Genomic DNA, 17,856 nt, shown 5'->3' with positions numbered 1-17,856 from the left:
GAAGCAGTGAACTTCTAAATACCTAAAGGATGTTACACTCATTCCTTGCACAATTCCCCTGCACAGTTCCCAAACATAATGCTGGGCTACGCTGAAGCAAATGGCTTAGCCAAGCAGGAATGGGTACAGTTCACCTCCTCCCCCTCCCCCTCCTCCAATGTTTGACTGCCATGTGGAATCTAGTAAGGCTAGAATGGAACATTCATGATTCCCATCATAGTCTTTCAGGAATCACAAGTCATTTGTAGCTCTTCCCCCACCCTCTGTCACAAGTAGATAAGACTGTAGGATCCAGCCCAAAGCGATGGGAGGAGAAATCAAAACCAGGACACTTGAGCTGTGAGGAAGTCTAAGGTTTTAATACAGAAGGAAAGGCAGGTTATCCCACAGGGGGAGCAAAGCAATGCTACGTACAGAACATACAACAGAAACACAAGACCCACTGCGTGGTTTCTCATTAGGTGATGCCAAAATGAGCTCTACCTTCATCTCTTCTCTGCGGCAATCCATCATTCTATTTGGGGCTCAGGAAAACCCCTGGAGACCCATCCAGTTTCTGCCATGGCCATTATCAGTTAAAGCCAACAGGAAAAAAGGACCAAGGCTAAACGTTATTAGAACTTGGCATTTATAGGATGTAGAACCACCCCACACCCCTTTTCTCCTTACGACGATCTGAATAAATAGGCCAGCATAACTATAACTGTAGGCCTCAGGGAGGGCAGGAAGAGAGTTGGCTACCTAATGCCAAAAGAGAGTGCAGAAGGGTTGGGCTGCAGCTGTATCTTTTTGAGGCCACCTTGATTTGCATTTGGAGTCATCAGTCCCTTGTACTAACTAAGCAGAGCCAACAGGCTTTGGAGCAAGACGGGGAATAGAAAGGGAGGGACAGCTATCAATTTCAGGGGAAGTGAAACGTAAGAATGGTATTTTGAGTCTGCTTTCCAGAGGAGCTGAGCAACCACAATTTCACCTGACATTGTGGGCCCTTAGTTCTTCTGAAATCCAGGGGCAACCATCAGTTGTTATTTTGAAGCTGTACTCTTGATCGCTTTGGGCCATTTTCACTAACCCCTGACTCCTGTGCCAGGTGCGCATCTCACACCCCATCCACAGTTGCCAAAGCCTCCGTACCCTCCGCACCCTCCGTAGCCCCAAAGGCCCCCATAGCCCCCATAGCCCCCATAGCCCCAATCACAGCCGTAGCCACAGGGGGCATTACAGTTCACAGCCAAACTATCATTGGAGCAGCTGAGGATGGCTCCTGGCTGAGTGATGCAGAAGGGGGGTTGCTGGATGACTGCGCACTGCGGGGGGCACTGCGATACGCAGGTGAAGCCACAAGGTCCGCAATCGTAAGGCATCTTTCTGCTGGAGATCAGGATCTGAAATGATACATTTAAGTGTACAATAAGTGGAATGCCCCAGAGTCATCAGAATAACTTTCATTCAAATCGAAATTGTAGGGAAAAAAATAATTATCTACAGGGCCGTACTTAGTAATGTTACGCGGATAGCCAGCTCTTGCTCCTCTTTTCATTTGCTTAAACATTTATAAGGTTGCCTTTCTGTCGGGCAACTGGGAACCAAAGTAGTTCAATTCTACAATGCTTCACTTTAGCTGAATAATAATAATTTTAAAAGTCTGTCCAACAGGGATGCGCTGCTCAGGATAAATTACAACAATTTCCCCCTCTCTTCATTAAGATGGTGATTTTACTGTACTAGAGCTGCTGAAAGGAGCAGCAACTGTGCCACTCTGATGAGCCTGCTGCCCCCACCAAGCCTCTGAGCAAAATAATATCAGGTTCTTCATCTAATGTTTTTCATCTAATTCCAAACCAGGCCATAAAGAGTGTACAAATCAATTTTTAAAAAAACAACGGAGGTAGTAACAGAAAGGCTTGATTTCTCTAGAAACCTTTAGAAACCCTCAGGATATAACTTCAGTCCTGTCTAGGAATTGCTGGAAGCTCTATTGTTTTACCATAGAGTTTCCAGGGATTCTTAGAGAGTTGCTAGAGCCGGTGTGGTGTAGTGGTGAGAGGAAAGGACTAGGATCTGTATGACCTAGGTATGATTCCCCCCTCTGCCATGGAAACTTGCTGAGTGATCTTGGCCCAGGCACACTCTCACCCTGACCTACCTCACAAGGTTGTTGTGCGAGAAAACAAGGAAGAGAGGAGAATGATGTAAGCCACTTTGGGTCCCTGTTCGGGAGAAGGGCTTGGCATAAATGAAATGAAATTCAATTTAAAAGAAATAAAAAAAACATGTCCATGTTTTTCTTTGAAGCAACATCATACCATCAGTCTGATGGTCATGTTTTCATATTTTTTCTCCTACTGGCACTCAACTCTACCCTTGTAAATCCTGGAGGGCCCCCATGTGTATTTCATAATTCATTTTCCAAATGAACCATGCCATTATTCGACATTGCCTTAACAAATGTCAATATACTTTGAACCTCTATGAAGGACGAGCTCCTATCTGCCCCATATGAGATATGCCTCTGCTATACGGGAAAATTGCACAGGCCCATTTTACTCTACACGACGTCTACAATATCATGGCCATAATAAGCTAAGCAAACCAATATTAGACCTGGTAAAGATAATCTTGTATGTGATAGTAGCCGCTAGTGACTGTCGCCCACATCTACAATAAAATAATCCTCGTTGTGCTGCTCTGACCTAGATAGCCCAGGTGAACTTGATCTCATCAGATCTCAGAAGCTAAGCAGGGTTGGCCTTTGTTAGTAATTAGATGAGAGACCTCCAACTAAAACTAGGGCTGCAGAGGTAAGCAATGGCAAACTACCTCTGTTAGTCTCTTACTATCTCCAAGTCTCTCTACATGAGACACCTCGGCACATGTTTGTCAAGTGTAGGGAGGTGCAATGTTATCTGGGAAGCGTAGTTTAAAAAGACAGAGCTGGCAAAGATTACTCCTCAGCGGTTTTTTTCATTTCATCTTCAACCCCCTGAAGGCTCTGTCAATTTCACCTCTCCTGTTTAAAACTGTGTGGGATCGCAACCAGAGGGCAGCAAGGAATGGGAATGGGTTGGAGCTGCCTTCCAGAGCTGGGCTTGGACTGGACAGGTTACAATGGGCTGAAGTTCCCCTTCTGGCATTTCACAGCCCCTTCATACAGCTCCAGTGGATAGGAAAGCCTTTTCCCTGCTGTTGGCTCTGTCTTTTTAAACTTGTATCTAGAACATCTCAGGTTCTCTTGGCATCTCCTTTTGAAAGCTCTTAGGCAGCAAGTACTAGGAAAGAAAGACTTTTCCTCTGTGAAAACTAGGAGAGCCACTGCCAGTTAGCGGCAACAAAACTAAGCTTGATAGACCCGTATTTTGACTCAATATAGGTTTCTGAATGACCAAGATGAGGGATGGAGGGCATACATACCTGATTCTCTGAGGAGAGAAGACTCAAGTAGAAGTTAGCAGGAAGGCGAGAGGAGATGTCTGAAATGTTTAGAATTTGCAAGCCCTTTTATACCATCTCAGGGCGCTTGGGTATCATTTTGGGGCACCAGGAACTAATGATTATGTGACCAAAATGATCACTCCTGTGGGCTTTCTACACCCAGCGCATAATTGCCACTTCACTGTTTGTGATAATTAGTCTATCACGTGCTCACCCATAACTCTGTCTGCATCCAAATAGGTTTTCTTTTGGTTTAGAGCTTAACGAGCAAGTTTAATATCTTCTCAACATCATCGGTTGGCTGTAGAAGAGACAGTTGATGCTTTCTAGCATCATATAGTCAACCACATGCAAATTAAGACCTAATAAAAGCGGTTGAAAAGAAACACCTCGAGAGACTAATAATTAATAACCCTGGCTAAACTATGACATAGTTGTGTATGGAATACCATTTCAAATCTTGCTTACTCAAATTGAAACAATGCTTTCTTGACCAATAGGAAAGGTTGAAAGAATGGGAAACGGGACTAAGTTACCAAAGAAGGAGAGAGGGAGGTGCTGTGTGAACATCAAAGGAGTAGAATAACATTGGCCCATCTAGTCCAACCTTCTGTTCTAAATACTGGGCCAGGCAGACGCCTTCGGTAGCACATAAACTAGATGAAAAGATCTTCCCATGTTGTTTCTTCCCAGAATTTTATATGTGGGAGTATACTATATATTTTGGCCTGCTCTTGGAACACAAGGTGTTAAAATGGAGGCCAGAGTTTTTCAACCAGACCTGTGCATGTTTTGTGTCGCATGAGCCTCTCTCAATGATTTGACAAATGTTTACATCCTCATGTTCCAGGAGCCATACTTTCCACAACTTACAGCCATTAATTAGTACCCCCTGCCCCAAATTTCACCTGCTATAGAAATTACTAATTTTTACTTCTTTTTAACTTTGTGGGTAGGTGGGGTGAGGGATAATGGATTAAGGATCACAGGATGTCATGTTATAGGGGTTCCTTAATCCTCTACAAGGGCTCAAAAGAGCAATTAACGTATGTCAACTTAACTGGTAATATTGTTAAGTTTGCACTGCAAGGAGGAAATGAACAACTAGTAGGAGACAGAATCAAGAATCTAGGTGATTTTCAGTCTGGAAAACTGAGCTGAAACCAACACAATGAATTTCAACAGATACAAATTTAAAGTTTTGTGTTTACGTTGGGAAAATCAAAGGCATATTTATTTATTTATTTTATTTTTCACCCGCCCTCCCCGCAAGTGGGCTCAGGGCGAGGTACAACATTGATTAAAAGACAACTTAAAATCATTTATAAAAACAGATAAAATACTGTGCCCGTTTTGGGGCAACCAGCGGGAGTGGACTCTCCATACCCCTTGCAGAGAGAGACCAGTGGAACGCTCAACAATGATGGGCTAAAATTAGCCTCCACCATATGCCTGGTGGATCATCTCTGTCTTACAGGCCCACATAAATGATACAAGATCCTGTTGGGCCCGAGTGTCCTCAGACAGAGAATTCCAGCAAGTTGGGGCCAGGACCGAAAAGGCCCTGGCCCTGGTAAAGCCCAGCCGAGCCTCCCTAGGGCCAGAGACCACCAAGAGATGTTTTCTGGTTGAACGAAGTGCTCTCTGGGGCACATACATGGAGAGACGGTCCCCTTATAGGATAGGGGAGACTTTTCTTGGCAGCAGTACATGTGAAAAGGATCTAGGAAGCTTAGTAGATGCAGTAGCTAAAAAGCAAATGTGGTTTTAGGCTGTATCAATAGTATATTGTCCTGATCACGCAAAGTGATGGTATTTCTTTACTCTGCTCTGGTTAGACCTAAATTTGAGTACTGTGTTCAGTTTTGGGCGCCACAATTTAAGAAGGATGTTGACATGCTGGAATGTTTCCAAAGAAGGGCAGCGAAGATGGTGAGGGGTCTTGGGACCTAGTCTACCTCAGTTTTGTGCAACTGTCTGAGGTAGAAAAATAAATCAGTGTTCTCAAATGAAAAATGCACTCACTGCCTACATCCTGGCAATGATCTCTGTTCCCCCATCAACAAATGCAGACCATTTGGTGTGCCAGCCTTGGACATGAAGTTGGCTGAAAAATCCTGCAAGCCTTCTGATAGTTTAGGGTTGCCAACCTCTCCCAGAATTACAATCGATCTCTGAGCCGTAGAGATCGGTTCCCCTGGAGGAAATGGCAACTTCCCATGGAGGACTCTGTGTCATCCCATCTCTGCTGAGCTCCCTCAATTCCCCAAACTTTGCCCTCCTTAGGCTCTGCCCCAAATCTCTTGGACTTTCCCATACTTTTTAGTAGACAATTTCCTTGCAGCTGAAGTTTGCTTACCTGTGCATTTCAGAGGAGCAATAAAAATGGTGCTTAAGGAAGGAGGGGCAGGAAGGAACGATAGAGGCCACGTCAGGTCTCGTCCAAATGGAAGCTTTCAAAAGGCTTCATAAACAGCCATTAAGCATTTATAGGACCTGAACCCTTGTATTGTTTCACAAATTGTTTATAGACATTCATGGAGTGTCTTTAACAAAAACAACAACAAGAAAACCACAGTATGCATCCACTAATTGGGTCATTCTTTATAGGCTCCATTTTGGGAGACATTTTATTTTGGGGTTCTTCCCCTCTCCCTGTGTTAATAGGATGCTTCTTCATTGTTTGTGGTGCATTGACATGCCTCAGAGCCAGGTGACCAGTCGCACTTGCCACGTGTGATCGGCACATGAGAATTCTCTTGGCTCCCCCTCTGACAGGCAAAGAAAAGAAAAATGGAAGAGGATCAGGATTGAATGGCGAGGGAAGGAAAAGCCCCCCCCCGCTGTAAAACATGAAACCATTGAGCCATTCTATGAATTTATTGTCTCTTAGTACTTTCCTTAGCAACAACGTTCCCCTGCTCATCCACTCCTGTGCCATCAAGGAAATTAAAGATAAAGATAAGCTCCTCCCTTTATGGATCATTAGTAACTTGAAGTAAAGGGAGATTATAAAAGATGGGGGAATTGGTAGAGAAAAACAGTCAGTGGCTTTGCTAAATACGTGAATTCTGCTCCCTCTATCTGCTCGTTGGAGGAAAGGGGCTTCATCTGGAAAAGAAAAGTTACTATTGATTGGTGACTGTAACATAGGCCCTTTTCACACTACTTGCCTGCTCCTGGAATGTTGCAAAACATTGTGCAAAAAACGTGGAAGATAGCGTCTTCTTGCGAGAGTTTTGCGTGACATTGTGCAAAACTCTCGTGAGAAGCCGCTATCTTTTGCGAGTTTTGCGCGATGTTTCGCAACGTTCCGGGAGCAGGCAAGTAGTGTGAAAAGGGCCATAATACTGGATACTAGAGAGAGACGGGGGGCGGGGGGGGGTTACTTGTTTCTTTGGAAAATGTGTGCATGCTCAGCATGTGCATGCTCCCAGGGTGGCATGATGACATCACTGCAGGAAGTGATGTCATCATGCTGGAACCCATTACTTCTGAGTGCCACTGCAGGGCAGCGCTGCACAGCCTCCGGAGGTCTCCAGAGTGCCCAATCTGGCTGGTCCGTGCAGCCACAGAAGGCTGCCTGGACACCTGAACTGGCTGGCCTGCACAGCTGCAAAAGGCTACCTAGATGCCTGGGATGGCAGGCCACTCCTGAGTAGAGTGGGCACGAACAGGAAAAAACCCAAATACGATGTTCGTGGTTCGTTGCCATCCACGAACAAGATTCACGAACACTGACGGACATGACATGTTCATGAACGTCTTCGTAGTTGGATGTTCGTGGGAGCCATAATGGCCCCCTTGGGACTTAGCTGAACTTGAGCCGGGGAAAAGAGAGTCCTTGGGTCCCTTTCGTGTCATTTTCTCTTCACGGTGGCAAAAACTGGACTGTCTGCTGGAAGCTACTTTGAGGGGTTACAAACTGACCTTCCCAATGTCCAATATGCACCAAATTTGCAGGGGACATAGTCCTCACTGTCCTCTGAAGACTCCCCAGGTCTTCTGGATAATACTGGATAGTAGAGAGAGGCAAGGGGGGACTTACTTGTTTCTTTGAAAAATGTGTGCATGCTCAGCATATGCATGCTTCCAAGGTGGCATGATGACATCACTGCAGGAAGTGATGTCATCATGCTGGGACCTACTACTTCTGGGTGCCACTCCAGAGCAGTGCTGCACAGCCTCAGGAGGTCTCCAGAGTGCCCAGGCTGGCTGGTTCGCCACAGAAGGCTGCCTAGACACCTGAACTGGCTGGCCTGCACAGCTGCAAAAGGGGCCTGGAGACTGAGCCCTACAAGGAAAGGCTGATTTCCTTGATGGCACTTGGGTCTTGGGAATGTTTAGTTTGGAGAATAGGAGATTGAGGGGTGACATGATTGCTCTCTTTAAATATTTGAAAGGCTGTCATTTGCAGGAGGGCAAGGAGCGGTTCCAGTTGGCAGCAGAGGATAGGACTCGAAGCAACGGGCTTAAATTGCATGCAGAAAAGTACCGGCTGGATATTAGGAAAACCTTTTTCGTGGTCAGAGTAGTTCAAAGGTGGAATCAGCTGCCTAGAGAGGTGGTGAGCTCCCCTTCCCTGGCAGTTTTCAAGAAGAGGCTGGATGAATATTTGTCAGGGACGCTTTAGGCTCATCCTGCATTGGGCAGGGGGTTGGACTAGAAGGTCTGTATGGCCCCTTCCGTTACAACTCTTTGGTTCTGTGATTCTGTGTATTTTAAATGCTGTTTTAAATTTAAGTTGTTTTCAATTCTTTGTTAGTGTCTCAGTGTTTACTGTGTTGGGGACCTTGTTTGCGGGGGAAAGTTGGGATACAAATGTTTTAAATAAATAAAATATTTATCCGACTCAGAACTTATCGAGAAACTGCTTGTAGGTCTTAACCCATTGATTACTGCTCCCTGAACTAGAATTCTCGCTGCAGCATGTAAGATTCTTAAGGAAATAGACTTCCGGTTTGGGATCCATGGAGGTCTAACGCAGCTCTAATCGTGGAGCTGACCGGGCTGCCGTTTTAAACGGCCGGCGGGGCAAAACAAAGCCCGCGGCCAACTGTTCTCAGGCGGAGAACAGGCATAGAATGCTCAAGCACCTCAGGGCGCGTTGATCTCGGGTGAGGGGGGGGTCCTACGCAACGGATCCTCTCCCGACCCTTGAGGTCCCACCCTAAGACAGGTCGGCTATAATCTCTGCGGCAGTCCTGGTGCCAATGCGGTTGGCATAAGACCTACATGCCCAAGCTTCAACAGGGGAAAGAAGAGTGGGTGGGAATTTAAGATTGAAAGAGCGATTACAACCCATGGAAAGCGATTGAGAAGGTAAAGATCACTATCTCTTGAAACGGGACAGATTACTTAAAGTAAAGAAGAATTAAGGTAGACTTTTAAACTGCAACAGACTCAGTATAAGGAGGGGAGGACCCGGCAAGAATTATATTAGAAAAAGGACTAAGTTAAATGAAGTTATTAAAGAAATTGGACTATTGTTTTGAATACCTGTGGCTATAAGGAGATATCCGGCTGTGAGAAAGTTTTACCATCGCGAGAACTGCTGTGGGAAGTCAGGAAACAGGAAGTACGTAACAACGATAGAGTTGCTGGAGAGAAGCGGCCCTTGCCAGAGGGCAGGAAGAAGGGAATCGCAATCTTTGAAAGGGGAAGAGCCGCGGCTTCAGCGAAAGAGGAAGTAAGCCATATTGGATTACAAATATCATAGAGGAACCATAGAGAAAAGACGCCTGACATTTTGGACTATTTAAAAGGGTTTTTTGGAAAGACCGGGACATTTAAACTAAAAGGACATTTAATTAAACGCCACGGAGCTAAGGAAGAGAGCGGACTCGTGGGAGCGAGGCAAAGCAAGCCCCACGATGTCGAAAAAAGAGTGGCAATCGGCGATAGAGAATTTGGATAAAAAACTTTTAGAAGTGATTAAGCAGCTCAAGGACATGAAACCGGAGTTGGTGAAAGAGGTTAAAGAGGTTAAAGAGACAGTAAAAAATGAGCTGGCAGAAGTGAAGAAAGGTATGGAAACAATGCAAAATGACCTGCAGGGAACACAGCAAAGAGTCAAGGTAGTGGAAAGTGCGGTGGAGAATTTAGCAGATACGCAAAGAACAGAGATGAGGGTGATGAGGGGGAGAATGGCGGTTGCGGAGAGTAAACACATGGAGAAGCAGCTGAGGTTTCGCGGCTTGCCGGAAGTGGAAGGAAAGACAGCTCAAGAACAGATTGCTGAGGTGTTAGCTGAATACCTGGGGAAGGAGGAGGAGGAAGTGGTGGCTATCCTAGATGTGGTATACCGTGTAAATTCAAGATTCGCGACCCAGAGGAAACTACCAAGAGATGTGATTGTGCAATTCACGACCAGAAACATAAAAGAGAAGATTGTGACTAAACAGTTTCAAGATCCATTGGAGATTGATGGCAAGACAATTATTATCATGAAGGAACTACCCAGATCGGTGTTGTTAGATCGAAAAAAATATAAAGCTCTAATTCAGATTCTGAAGGACATGAAAATAAGGTACAGATGGGAATTACCAGAAGGAGTGTCCTTTGAATTTGGAGGAGTGAAAAAGCGCATTAGATCTGAATCAGAGATGGAACAGCTTATAAGGGACAATGAAAAGGACTTACCAGCAACAAGATTATGAATATGGAGTGCAAAGTTTTATCTTGGAATGTAAATGGACTTAATTCACCGAATAAGAGAAAAAGTATTTTCCACTGGCTATTAAAACAAAAATGTGATATTGTGTGCCTGCAAGAGACTCATATTAGAAAGCAGGATGTAAAGTATTTAAAATTGAATAAATTGGGCAGTGATTTTGTAGCGGCCTCCAATAAGAAAAAAAGGGGAGTGGTATTGTATATAAAAGAGGAGCTACAGCCAAAGTTAGTGATGAGAGATGCGGAAGCCAGATTTTTAGCAGTGGAATGTATATGGAATTTAAAGAGAGTATTGGTGATTGGAATTTATGCACCCAATGGAGCAAAAGAAAGCTTCTTTGAGGACTTGAGGAAGCAATTAGATGAACTTTCTTATGACCAGATAATTCTTGCAGGAGACTTCAATGGAGTGACAAACTTGGAATTGGATAAAAAGTCAGCAACTGCACAAAAGAAAAGAGGACTATTACCAAAGACGTTTTTTGTATTGACGCAACAGGAAACTTTAGAAGATGTATGGAGAAGACAAAATCCCAAAGGCAGACAATACACGTTTTTCTCCGCGAGACATTCTACGTTATCAAGAATTGATATGATCTGGGCCTCAAAAAACTTAGCGCTTTGGACTAAGGATGTGGAAATAATGCCTATGGTAGGCTCAGATCATAATCCAATTATGTGGAAGTTGGGGAAAAGGAGTAAAAGGAGAGGATGGAGAATAAATGAGGATTTGCTGCAAGAGGGAGAAAATATGGAGATGTTGAGAAGAGAAACAAAGTTTTTCATACAATATAATATGAACAGAGAAGTACCAACCAACAAGGTATGGGATACCTACAAGGCAGTAATTAGAGGCATATCAATGGACTTAAATGGAAGAGCCAGGGAAAAAAAAGAGGAGAAGAGACAGGAGATCACGGAGAAAATAAAAGCCAAAGAAATACAGTTAAAGAAAAGACCAGGGAAAAAGAAAATCTACCAGGATATTAAAATTCTTCAAGAACAGCTGACAGCAATGAATAACAAAGAATTGGAATGGCATCTTAAGAGAATGAATCAAAAGGCGTTTGAAGGCGCAAATAAACCTGGGAAATATTTGGCATGGCAATTGAAGAAGAGAAAGGAGAAGAAGATAATAAATAAAATCTGTGAGGACAATAAAGTGTACCTGGAGCAGACAGCTATCAGCAGAGCCTTTTATAAATTTTATGCCAAATTGTATAATAAAAAAGAGGTGAATAAAGACTCAATAGCGACATATTTGGGGAAAATGAAGCTCCCAGTAATTTCGGAAGCTTGGAGAGACAAATTGAACAATGAAGTAACGGAGGAAGAAATAAGAAAGGCAATACAGTCAACAAACTTGGGAAAGGCACCAGGACCGGATGGACTTACAGCCAAATTTTACAAGGTAATGGCTAATGAACTGGCACCATTCCTAAAAGAAATGATCAATGGTGTTTTAAAGCATCAGCGGATCCCAGATACTTGGAATGAAGCCAATATATCATTGATCCCCAAAGAAGGGCAAGATTTGACCAATGTGAAAAATTATAGACCTATATCGTTACGTAATAATGATTATAAAATTTTTGCGAAGATACTGGCGGAAAGAGTGAAGGGATGGCTTTCTGAAGTTATTGAGGAGGAGCAAGCTGGTTTTTTACCAAATAGACAAATCAAAGACAATTTAAGGACAGTTATAAATGCTATGTCATGGACCAACCTGGCCCAGTGGAGCAGAGAGACTCAGACGACTCTTCTGAGGAAGAGGCAGCTGGTGAACCTGACCCAGATCCACAGCCAGTGGCAGAGGCACTGCAGGAGGAGGCAGGCTCTGAAGGCTCAGATACTGATCCACGGGATGTATTTGAGGAAAAAGGAGCTGATCAGTTACCACCCCATCGACCATATGATTGTGCCATCAATCTGATGCCTGGAGCCCCTTTACCAGCAGGTCGGCTATATCCCCTATCGGAGCCGGAACTTGTGCCCCTCCGGGATTTCCTGACTAAAAATCTACAGAGGGGATTCATTCGTCCTTCTACCTCACCCACTTCTGCTCCTGTCCTGTTTGTAAAAAAGAAAAGCGGGGAGTTGCGGCTATGTAATGATTATCGGGCACTCAACAAGATCACCATCAGGGACCGTTACCCCCTTCCCCTTATTCCAGAGCTGCTAGAGCGTCTGAGGTGAGCCAAGGTGTATACAAAGCTGGATCTCCGTGGTGCCTACAACCTGGTGCGCATACGTCCGGGCGATGAGTGGAAAACCGCTTTTGCCACCAGATACGGCCAGTTTGAGTACCTGGTAATGCCCTTTGGTTTGTGTAATGCACCCGCTGTCTTCCAGCATTTGATGAATGATATATTCCGAGATCTCCTTGACAAGTTCCTCATAATTTATTTAGATGACATCCTAATCTATTCTCAGGATGCAGCAAGCCATACTAAGCATGTGCGTGTGGTTCTGCATCGGCTCCGACAACATGGCCTTTATGCCAAACTTGAAAAATGTGCCTTTGACCTCACATCTGTAGAATTTCTGGGACACCAGATTTCCCCTCAAGGGATTGCTATGGACCCCCAGAAAGTCCAAGCCGTGCTATCCTGGCAAGCACCGCACAATCGTAAAGATGTTCAACGTTTCCTTGGATTTGCAAACCACTACAGACAATTTATTCCTGAGTTTGCCTCCCTAGCAGTACCTCTGACAAGGCTGTTACGCCCCCGAGAGCCGTTTCACTGGACACCAGAAGCTCAACAGGCCTTTCAAAATTTGAAGACCCACTTTGCCACTGAACCACTCCTGAGGTACCCAGATCCTAGCCTGCCCCTTTGTAGTTGAGACAGATGCCTCCAGCACAGCTATTGGAGCAGTGTTATTGCAGCAAGGGATGACTACCAAGACCATGCAACCATGTGCCTTCTACTCCAGGCAGCTCACACCAGCCGAGCAAAATTACACCATCTGGGAGCGGGAGCTATTGGCTATTAAAGTTGCATTTGAAGTGTGGCGTCATCACCTGGAGGGCGCTCGTCACCCTGTTCAGGTTCGTACAGATCACCGCAATCTGGAGCACCTACAGACAGCGTGGCGGCTGAATCAAAGACAGATTCGGTGGTCTCTGTTTTTTTCCAGATTTAATTTCACTGTTTCTTATATTCCAAGCTCGCAAAATAAGCGGGCAGATGCCCTCTCCAGGAAACCTGAGTATGCTGCCCCACTGACAGGGGAATGACCACTAGCTACTATCTTGCCACCGGATAGCTTTGCAGCGGTGCAACCCATGCCACCTCTCAGAGAGAGGATAAAGACACAGCAACAACGAGATCCCTTTGCAATGAAACAACTTCAGGCACTCCAGGACTCTCTGGGAACAGTACATACTGACTTTGCGGAGCAGATGGGGCGGCTCACCCACCGTGGCAGGGTCTATGTACCATTAGGACCTTTACAGTCAGAAATTCTACATCTGATACATGATGCCAAACCAGCTGGACACTTTGGTCTCACAAGACCCTACACCTATTGACTCGAGAGTTTTGGTGGCCTCGGGTCCAAGTCGATGTCTCTCGATATGTGGCATCATGTGAGACCTGCCGACGGGCCAAAGACCAGCCTGGAAAACCTCCTGGCCTGCTACAACCATTGCCAACTCCTGCAGGACCTTGGCAAGCTCTGTCTATGGATTTCATCACTGATCTCCCCAGATCTAATGGCCACACAAGCATCCTGGTGGTAGTGGATCTACTCACAAAGATGGCACATTTTATTCCCTGTACAGGCCTTCCCTCTGCTCGTGAAACGGCCCAGCTATATTTGCATAACATTTTCCGACTCCATGGACTGCCTGCTCACCTGATTTCGGATAGAGGAGTCCAGTTCACCTCGCAGTTTTGGCGTGCCCTACACTCCCTCCTAGGGACCCAAGTACACCTCTCCTCAGCATACCACCCACAGTCGGATGGCCAAACCGAACGTACGAATGCCACGCTCGAACAGTACTTACGGTGTTATGTCAACCATCAACAGGATAACTGGGGGGCATTGTTGCCCTTGGCAGAATTTGCTTACAATAACGCAGTACACTCCTCCACCCACCAAACACCGTTCATGGCCAACTACGGCTACGACCCCCGGTTCTTCCCTCCAGTCGCACCCGATTCAATGGTCCCATCGACTAATGATCTTGTCCAGGAGCTTCAAGCCCTCCATCAAGTCCTCCAGGAACAGTTACAGCAGGCCAAACAAGCATATAAAGCAGCTGCTGACCGGAAACGGCGACCGGGGGAGACCCTGAAGGTTGGGGATCAGGCCTGGCTCTCGACCCGGCATTTAAAGAGCCTGCGACCATCCCGAAAACTGGACGCCAGATTCATAGGCCCATTCCCCATCATAGACCAAATCAATCCAGTGGCCTACCGGTTACAACTTCCACCGGCACTTCGGATCCACCCTGTCTTTCATCGTTCCCTGCTAGTCCCAGTTTCCCCTCCAGATCCTGCATGCCCCTCTGCAGCCCCGCCACCACCGGTCATGGTACAGGGACATGAGGAATATGAGGTCGCACAGATTCTGGACTCCCGATGGCGACGGGGACGCCTCCAATACCTAGTTGACTGGAAAGGGTATGGACCTGAGGAACGGTCATGGGAACCCGCCTGTAATATCCATGCCCCAGCCCTGCTCCGTCGGTTTCATCAGGCATATCCGCAAAAGCCGGGTCCTCGCTCAGATGGGGAGGGGACCCATGGGGAGGGGGATGATGTCATGGATGAATCTGGCCCAGCGGAGCAGAGAGACTCAGAGGACTCTTCTGAGGAAGAGGCAGCTGGTGAACCTGACCCAGATCCACAGCCAGTGGCAGAGGCACTGCAGGAGGAGGCAGGCTCTGAAGGCTCAGATACTGATCCACAGCCAGGTCCCAGCACATCGGTTCCTCAGCTTCCCAGCCCTGGGCTGGCAACAGAAAGCCAGGTGCAGGCCAGCTCTCCCCCTTCATCACCAGAGCCTCGGGAGCGCTGCCAGAGGAGGGCTAGAAGAGCCCTCCAAGCCAGAAGGCGCAGTGCCAGGCTAGCAGCACAGCACCGGCCCAGCATCATTAGTGATGATGAGTGCTCGCAGGAGCAGGACTGAGATAGCTGGCAGGTGCTGAACACTGTGAGGCTTAAAAGCAGCTGAAGAGGGAGTGGCTGTGTGGAAGCAACGAGTCCGCTCACTACTGACCTTGCTGCTGTGTTTGGAATTGATTCTCTTGTCCCTGACCTTGGCCTGTTCCTGTGGATGTGTTTTTGGAATCCCCCTTTGGACTTGAAGCCGTGAGTGTGCCCAGTTGGTGCCTGAACCTTGGAACTGGGTGCTGCCCTGCTCGGACAACTTGGGAGTTTTCCCTTGCATGCTGCCAGTGTGAGTCTGTATCGGGACATGCTATTGAATACTATGACAAACGTTGTGACAAGGAGGTTGGTTTCTTCTTTGTGGATGCTGAAAAAGCGTTTGACAATTTGAACTGGGACTTTATGTTTGCCACCATGGAAAAGCTACAAATGAGAGAAAGATTCATAAGAGCAGTAAAGGAAATTTATAGAGACCAGAGTGCAGCAATTGTGGTGAATGATGAGGTGACCAAGAAATTGACTATAGGTAAAGGTACAAGACAAGGTTGCCCGTTGTCTCCACTGTTGTTTATTCCGGTTTTGGAAATACTGATGATACAGATACGAGCAGATAATGCAATCCGTGGAATAAAAATAAAGGACTTTTCCTATAAGGTCAGAGCATTCGCGGACGATATAATGTTAATTGTGGAAGATCCAATGGAGAATATGCCAAAGGTAATAGAGAAAATGAAGGAATTTGGAGATTTGGCAGGATTTTATGTAAACAAAAAGAAGTCAAAGATACTATGTAAAAACATGACTAAACAAAAACAACAATTATTAACGGAAATAACAGACTGAGAAGTAACAAGCAAGGTGAAATATCTGGGAATTGAACTGACTGCAAAGAATATAGTCTTATTTAAAAACAACTATGAGAAATTGTGGACTCAGATAGAGCAAGACTTGATTAAATGGAATAGACTGAACTTGTCATGGTTGGGAAGAATTGCAGTAATTAAGATGAATGTGTTGCCAAGGGTGATGTTTCTGTTACAGACAATGCCAATTATCCGAGATTCTAAGCAGTTTGAAAAATGGCAGAGGAAAATATCAGACTTTGTTTGGGCAGGCAAAAAGCCTCGAGTGAAAATGAAAGTGTTACAAGATGCAAAAGAAAGAGGCGGAATGCAGCTACCCAACTTAAGACTTTATTATGACGCAATTTGTTTAGTGTGGTTGAAAGATTGGATGACGTTGAAAAACCGGAAATTACTGGCCTTAGAAGGATATAAAAAAATATTCGGATGGCATGCATACTTATGGTATGATAAAGTAAAAGCGGACTTTATGTTCTTACATCATTATATTCGGAGAAGCCTATTCACAATTTGGAAGAAGTACAGAAATTACCTACAAGATGGAATCCCCTCATGGGTGGTTCCATATGAAGTAATAGATCCAAGAACTGTCGATAATGAACAACAGTGTTTAACATACAAGGAGATAACCCGAATGGAACTTTCTAAACTCAAAATAAAGACGCAAGATGAGTTGTCTCCAAGTTACAATTGGTTTCAGTACAGACAGATCAGAGATCTTTATAATTCGGACTGTGTGAAGGGAGGGATAAGAATGGAGAATTCGGAATTAGAACAGGCACTTTTACAAGAGGACAAAAAGGAAATCTCTAAGGTATATAAAGTGCTGCTGAAATGGTATACTGAAGATGAGACAGTTAAAGTGCAAATGGTGAAGTGGGCAATTAATTTTAATAAAGAAATAACAATGGAGGCGTGGGAATACTTGTGGAAAAATACGTTGAAGATCACGACATGTACCAATATTAAAGAGAATGTCCATAAAATGATTTATCGTTGGTACTTGACACCAAAGAAAATTGCGCTAGGGAACTTGAATATGTCTAATAAATGCTGGAAATGTAAGAAACATGAAGGATCTTTGTATCACATATGGTGGACTTGTGAGGTAGCTAGGAAGTACTGGAGGGAAATAATAAAAGAGATAAGTGAGATTTTACAATTTCAAATAAATAAGAACCCAGAACTCCTGCTGCTGAACTTGGGAATGGAGAGCATTCCAGCACAATATAGGACATTGTTATTTTATATGACAGCAGCGGCTAGACTTTTGTATGCGCAAAAATGGAAAGTGCAAGAAGTGCCAAATATCGAGGACTGGATTTACAAATTGCTGTACATGACGGAAATGGACAAAATGACAAGAAAATTGAGAGACCTTGATCCAGGACAGTTTAACACGGACTGGGAGAAGCTGAAACAATATTTGGTGAAAAAATGGGAGGTGGGAGGAGAACTGTGGCAGTTTGAAAACTATTGAAATGTAATAAAACAAGAGGGGGGTGACTTTACCGGGGATTGGGGAGTTAAAGGAGAATTTCTAGGCAACTATTTTAGTGGATTATTATATTAAGTAGTAATCTCATTTTTGACAGACAATTGTATAATGGAGAAAATATACAATCAAAATAGAACGAATATAAGTATATAGAAGTTAAGTTAAATTGATTAACTTATGCTGAAGGTATATGGTGTTTATAGTCATATTAAGAAATTTGGGTTAAACTGATCAATTATTATTGATAGATAGCTATATAATGGAGAAA

Source organism: Eublepharis macularius, chromosome 1 (genome assembly GCF_028583425.1).
Source record: "Eublepharis macularius isolate TG4126 chromosome 1, MPM_Emac_v1.0, whole genome shotgun sequence".
NCBI lineage: Eukaryota > Metazoa > Chordata > Lepidosauria > Squamata > Eublepharidae > Eublepharis > Eublepharis macularius.
The sequence above is the reverse complement of the archived record's forward strand: the minus strand, read 5'-3'. Positions refer to the sequence as shown.